Raw genomic sequence first — 6,000 nt, 5'->3', positions numbered from 1 at the left:
ATACACTGAAACTCATTAAAAGCTGTTGAATAATGAGGAGGGGCAGCTACATGAATAGGAAAGAGAGTGATAGAGGGGGTAATCTGATTAAAATACACTATATTCATATGTGAAATACCACAGTGAACCCATACGAGCAATGAATTTACATTTTTAAAAAATGAAGGAGGGGAATGTAAAACAGACCCTGTTTCAAGGGTGGGTGCTAGTGGGAGGGGAGAGGGTGAACAGTGAAGGTGAATATGGTCAATATATTTTATATGCCTGTATGAAAACAGAACAATGAAACCCACTGAAATTGTTTTAAAAAGACAGGATGGAGGATGAGGGAGAATGATGGAATGGGTGAATCTAGCTAAGGTATGTTATAAGGATATGGAAATGTCACAAAGAAATCCCCCTGTAAAACTAATATATGCTAGTAAAAATGCTAAAAAATTAAAATTTAAAAGTGATATTTTAAAACAAAAATTATCACATTTTTAAAATTATGACTATCAAGTACCAAATCAGCATTTCCATTATTGCCTTATGCTAATTTTATAATTTGTTTAGATTAAGAATTAAATTATAACTGATTTATATTTTCTTAATTTTTTTGAAACTTGAATCTCCTCCTTTTATTTTTTCCTAACAACTTCTTTCATGAAGAAACTGAGCCAATTGTCCCATAAAATAGCCTACATTTTAGATTTTTATTTTTTTAATAAAATTTTTATTAGGATATATTAATTTTACAGGGGGAATTCATAATGACAATTCTGATTAGACTTATATTGTACATTGTTTACATTGCCTCCATTGTCTCTCCCCCTCAACTCCCTCCCCACCCCACTTAAAGCAATTGCAAGAGGTTTCTTAGTTCTGTTTCATATGGATATATGAAGTCCATCAACCATATATCATCACCTTAATCTCCTTCATTCACCCTCCCCCTCCTACTAGTGGCCTCCCAGGATTTTTCTTATTGCATTATTGAGATGCCGTGAAAACATGTTTCTTTGTACCTTTTATTGTAATCTCTTGGCTGTTAGAGACTTGGTCAGAATTCTTCATAAGTGGTATTAGGAACACCCATTAGAAGACATACACTGGTATCTATTTTAATAATGATAACAATCATCTGTAGTTCACTGAATTGACTATAAACCATAGATGAAAAATGGTGATACTCTTATTCTAGCATTTCTCTTTTCAGTTGTTTTCCAGAACATTTCTATTTTATGTGCGTTTTACTTCAGAAAGTAAAGGCTGAGGCAAAGACTTGAATGCAGAGGATTTATTATAGAAACTTATTTCAGGGACATAGATTGGGAAAAATGAAAGAGGGAAGAAAAGAAAGGCAATATAAAGATGTGTTGTGGAGTTGCTACTCACTGTGTAGAATTGAGATATAATCCTGCCGAGAGTTCCTGAGTTGCCGCATAGGATGTGCTTCCTGAATTTTCTGTCAAGAACAGAATATGCAGACTTGTGTTCTAGATCTGGTCCTTTATTTGTCAGCTGGTGATCCACTTCTAGGTTATATATGCATTGAGCTGGATAGGTTTCAGTAAGTGGTCCACATTGAAGCAATTGACTATCCCCAGAGCAGAAAAAATGAGACTGGTGGTGTAACTGAGACAATGTGTTTTTAGGTTACATGAAGCAGTCCTGAAGAAAGTAGAGCAAGAGGTTATGAGCCACTACAAAAAACTTACATAAAAGTTTTTTTCTATTTGTTTATCTCAGGGTACAAAAAAGAACCTTGACACCACTTCTTTATTTTTATCAGTTTTCTAAATAATGAATTGTTTCCTTAGTTCCTCTAAGATGACTGACCAAGATGTGTCAGCAGGTATGTGCGTATATATGTTTTTTGAAGGTAGAGTAATGAGCTGATGACAAACATGTTTGGTGGCTTAAATCCATTTTTTATATAATTGCTATTGATGAGAAATTGCTGTAAATTTGACTAACAACTTTTTCAAGTTGACTCTTGTGTCTTTGATAAGTTTTTAACAGCCTCCTTACTCTCAGGTTTAACAAAACAACAGGATTTCTGCTACAGTCCTAGAATCACTAATTCTAGAGATAGAACTGTCATATGATTCAGTGATACTGCTCCTAGGCATCTACCCAAAAGAACGTAAGATAGTAGAGACACTTGTACACTGATGCTCATCGCAGCACTATTCACAATAGCCAAGCTCTGGAAACAACCCAGATACCCTACGGCTGATGAATGGATCAAGAAATTCTGGTATATATACACAATGGAGCATTACTCAGTTACAAAGAATAATGACATGGGGTTTGAAGGTAAAATGGATGCAATTGGAGGACATCGTATTAAGTGAAATTAGCCAGGATCAGAAACACAAAAGCAACATGTTTTCTTTCGTATGTGGAAGACAGCACCAAAGACAAACATATACACAAAAACAAGCATGATCATATACAAAATCAGATGTAGAACATGTATGTAACAGTGGAACTACTCTATGGAACTTGGGGAAAGAGGGAAAGGAAAAGAGAATAATAGAGCATAAGCAATAACAAATACCATAAGATGTGAAGGTAGAGGATATAAGGATGTGTACTGAAAGCTGTTGAAATTTGGGGGGTGGGGGTAGGAGGTAAAGGGGTAAGGGAAAGCAATTGAAGGGATCAAAGAATTCAAAGTAAAGCATACCCACAGTGGGCATGCATTGAGACACCCCTTTGAACGTCAACTTAAATATTAATAACAAAAGCCAGTGTGGGAGGGAGGAGGGCTAGGTGAAGAAGGTGTTTCACCATGGGTTATGATTAATTTTGTTAAGTGAAAAGGTGAAAGAGATCAAAACTGAGAATTTTTTGCTATATTAAACAACTTGCTATCAACAGTGATCTTAAGAGAAGTTTCAGTGATGTATTGGGAATAAACATAGAGTTAGATCAGTATAAGCTATATGTACATTAGTGCTACAGTTTCTCTATTCTATTTCAGAGGTTCATTTATCCATGTCTGGGCCAGTACTGCTGTCTTAGTTACTATAAACTAATAGTAAATGTTATCATCTAGTAGAGTAAGTTCTTCTTCCACACTATTCAGAAGCATCTTGACTATTCTTGGTCTTAATTATAGACACATACATAAAAATTCCAGGAGTCCACAAATAATTGATTGCATTAATAGTCTAGTTTAGCAAAGTGACTGAATTTCAGAGCAATATATAGAAAGTCAATTATACTCCTACATATAGCAACAAAGAGGTAGAAAATATAATTAACAAAAGACATTTTTACAAAAACATCAAAGTGTCAAAATCTGGGAATTATAAAATTGTGCAAGAAATTTTGGAGGAAAATTATAAAACTTTTTTGAGAAATATGAGAGAAAACCTAAGGACATGAAGACATGCACTATGCTCAGATATATGAAGATTTACTCTTATAAAGTATTCCATTCTGTGTAGAGGAAAGAAGAGAAGAGAAGGTAGAGCCTGAGGGAACATTTGTACTTGCTGGTGGGAAGAAGCAGAGAAGTTAAAACAGAACCCATACAAGATACAGAGTCTGCAAGGAGATGAGACAATGTCTTGGCAAACAAGGATGGAGAACATTTACAGAACAGTTACTATTACCTGACAATAAGGGCTGGATAAACAGTATTTAAATTTGGCAATTAGGAAATCATTGCTGTATTTTGAAAAAGAGTTGCAAGGAGAGAAGATGTGTAGCAGGAAAATGGAGACAGTGGGTTCCGAAGATAGAAGAAAAAGGAACAACAGAGATACTAGCTTAAGTTGATGATAATAGGCAAGACAAAAAATACTTTAAATAAAATTGTTTCTGGATTGGGAGATCTTAGCTTAATATTCAAACAGAGAGAATGAAAATAGCAGAGTAATAGAGACTATTTGGGACAAGAAAATAGTACAATGGAATGTTTATCCAAATTTATTTTTCTAAAAACCATCAGAAAATGCCAAATTCCATTTTTCATTCTGTAGGTCAATGAAATATTGAAGCTTTTCTATTTTCTATTAGCCTCATAATATCAAATGTGATTGTAAACTTTGCAATTTCCTTGATTTCCCATGACATCAGTTTGCATCAAAATGGTTCTTTTAGAGTTTACAAATCTCTTCCTCACATATCATCTCATTCAAATTTCAAACCAACACAGTGAGCTAGTCTGGTTAAGTAACACCGATCTATATTGCAGGTGAAAGAAACAAAAATATTTTTCTTTCATAGTCTTAAAAAGTTGACTGCTATAAAGTAGTACTCAAGTGAGGCTGTTTGAGTTAGACATGAATAACCACTGCATTGCTAATACTCATGGTTGTGCTATTGTGGACACAGGAATGGATGAGTGGAAAGATACATCGTGTAACACCACCTGATCATTGCTAATTTGACACACCTGAATATTGTGGATGTCAGCTAGCCAGCACTGCATCACAGGACATGTTGCTGAGGTGGGAATGGGAGAGCAAAATAATTAGGATATGTAACACAAAAAGTATAAAACTTACAGGTCTGCTCCCGATTCAATTTGGGAATTTAGGTGAGCAATTCTCTCTGCTTCAATTTTTCTGCAGGACCACAAAGAAATTATAGTGTTTTTTAAAATAAAAGTTAAACTTTTTTCAGTTATATTTTGCGTCAATTATAGGATTGAAAAGCTACAAGGAAGCTCAATTAGCAGTGATCTAAGGAAATAAGCATAATAAGTTTAGAAAGGTCAGATTTCAGAAACATAAAGAATTGAAGGATTAGAGAATTTCTTGAATTGTAGGAAAGAGTAGGAAATGGTAGCAAAAGCCTGGAATTGTGCACAAAGGAAGTGGAGGCAGGAGGGTCTTGAGTTCAAGGCTAGCCAAGGCCATATACATACAGAATTAAAAGACAGTCAGAATCATAGTGAGACTCTGTTTCAAGCTAACTGATAAGCAGACAACAAAAAAACACAAAAACAACGACAAAAAAACCAAACAATAATTGGAACTCAGTGGCAGAGCTCTTGCCTAGCATGTATAGGTCCCCAAATTCAATCCCCAGCAACAAAAGAAAAAAATCTTTAGAAAGAAGTTACAAACACAATCATGCTATTTTTAAATTGCTTATGAAAAGATTTATGTTATCTTAACAGAATTTGAGGCCCCAGTAAGTAAGTGGAAGTGTATTTAGATTAACAGCAGGAAGGTGGTACAGACCTCCTAGACAGGTCTGGCTACATAATTGCAGGGGCTGGTGCAAAATGAAAGCAGCATGGCACACCTATCCCATCTGCTCACTCAAATGTTCTGTTATCCTTTTAGATTTCATTTCCAAAACCTAATTCTATGACAAAATTATAAGAATTTCAATATGACTACAACAGAACATTAAACCAAGCAAGGTGCTTCCTAAGCCCAGGACCAGATGCAATTGCACAAGTTGTGTGACTGTGAATTTAACCCTACTTCAAGTGTTCCTGAAATCAATCAGGCAACTGCTTCCTATATAGTAGGATACCTGGTCTGCCTGTATTATCTCTGCCCTTCTTCCTTCTTTCTTTCAAGCAGTTTTTATCCAGAAACTCTTCCTTTACATCTTATCCTCAACTTCTACAGAGTTTCCACTACTTAATAACTTTTTATTTTATAGTTTTGCTTTAGTTTATCTTTAATATTTATTCACCAGTCATATAAATTATCTCAAGCACTCTTTATTGAGCTGCCTCATCTGTTCAAAATCACTGATTATTAAAATTGCATAATATAAGAACATTGTTTATTTAATTTTTTCTGAAATATGTCTTGTTAAGCTATCTCTGTTCAAAATCTTCCTTTTGAATAGACATAGTAAGTTTCCATAATAAAAAGGATAATGGTAGCAAATACTTTGTCTCTTGAAACTTTTGGCCACAACTCCTTGGTTTTCTCTTTAAGTTTTTTTTTTCTTTTGGTTGTACTGGGTATTGAATTCAGGGCCTTTCACTTGTTAGGCAAGCACTCTACGTATTGAGCCATGCTCCTTTTTGCTTTA

The sequence above is a fragment of the Castor canadensis genome, chromosome 9 (assembly GCF_047511655.1).
Source record: "Castor canadensis chromosome 9, mCasCan1.hap1v2, whole genome shotgun sequence".
Lineage (NCBI taxonomy): Eukaryota > Metazoa > Chordata > Mammalia > Rodentia > Castoridae > Castor > Castor canadensis.
This window is presented reverse-complemented; position numbering follows the sequence as displayed.